Genomic DNA, 1,333 nt, shown 5'->3' on the forward strand with positions numbered 1-1,333 from the left:
TATGTAGACCAGACTGGCCTTGAGACTTCCCAAGTCCTGAGATTAAAGGCCGGTACATCTGGCTCCCATCAGTTTCTTAACGGGTAGCTTACTAGTATCTTATGAATATTTTTGAGATTACTATAATCTTATTTATCATTCAACTTTCACCCACTAATTCCATCTGTAGCTGAGTGGACAAAGAAAATGTAGCATATAAACAGAACAGAGTATCACCTAGCTTTGAAGAAGGGAAGTTCCATCTTGGCAGCAGGACGTAAGGAGGACAGCATGCTAAGTAGAATAAGTCAGGCAGATACTGTGTGATCCTGCTTAAACATGAAATGTAAAAATATCCAAATCCTAGAGAGTAAAGTGATGTTTGCCAGAGGCCAGAGTTAGGAGGACTGAGCAGGTGACATTGGCCAAAGGACTCAATCAGATATACAGCAACATGAGTTCTGTGATCCATGGTAGACCACAGCAATTATAGCTGATAGCAGGTATGTATTTGAAATAGTTAAGAGTAGATCTGTCAGAGTGTTCATATACATGTGTGTACATGTATGTAGGTGCAAATGAACATGCATGAGTGTATATGTGTATGCATGTGGGTAAGCTAGAAGTCAACATTGGGTGTGTTGTTTAATTACTATCAGCTTTTTTTTTGTACATTTATTTATTTAGTGTGTGCTCATGCCAAAGTGTGTGTGTGTGTAGGTCAGAGAACAACGTATGGGAGCCAGTTCTTTTCTTCTACCCTGTGGGTCCCTGGGCTCGAACTCAGGTCCTCAGGCTTGGCAACAAGCACCTTACTTGCTGTGCCATCTTACTAGCATATTCATCTTATGTTTGGGACAGAGTCTCTCACTGAACCTGGGTCTTACTGACTTGGGTAGAGTGGTTAGGTGGCAAGCCACAGAGATGCTCCTGTCTCTGCCTCTGCAGGGCTAAGATATCAGTAGGCTGCTATGCTTGGGTTTTTCTTTTTCAGGGTGCTGGGGGCAAAACTTAGATGCTCATGCCTATATAGTAAGCAGTACTGAAGAAGTTATCTTTCCAGCCATATAAGAATAGCTTGGGAGGGTGAATAATAATTACAAGTAGTTTGTTGTAGCTGATCCATAACATATATTATGTATATAGCATAATATATAGCAAAATATCATAATTTATATTATTAAGATATTCAACTTTTAGTTGTCAATTAAAAAGGAAGTGCAAAATACAGAAGGAATAGTAAAGTCTCTTTATCCACCTCCAGGAATAGGATGCATGGAACTTATTATGCATACATTTTACTACTCTGTGACTTTAAAATGCTTAGCCCACAAACCTATGAACACCTCATTTT

Source organism: Microtus ochrogaster, unplaced genomic scaffold, assembly GCF_000317375.1.
Source record: "Microtus ochrogaster isolate Prairie Vole_2 unplaced genomic scaffold, MicOch1.0 UNK11, whole genome shotgun sequence".
In the NCBI taxonomy this organism is placed as follows: domain Eukaryota; kingdom Metazoa; phylum Chordata; class Mammalia; order Rodentia; family Cricetidae; genus Microtus; species Microtus ochrogaster.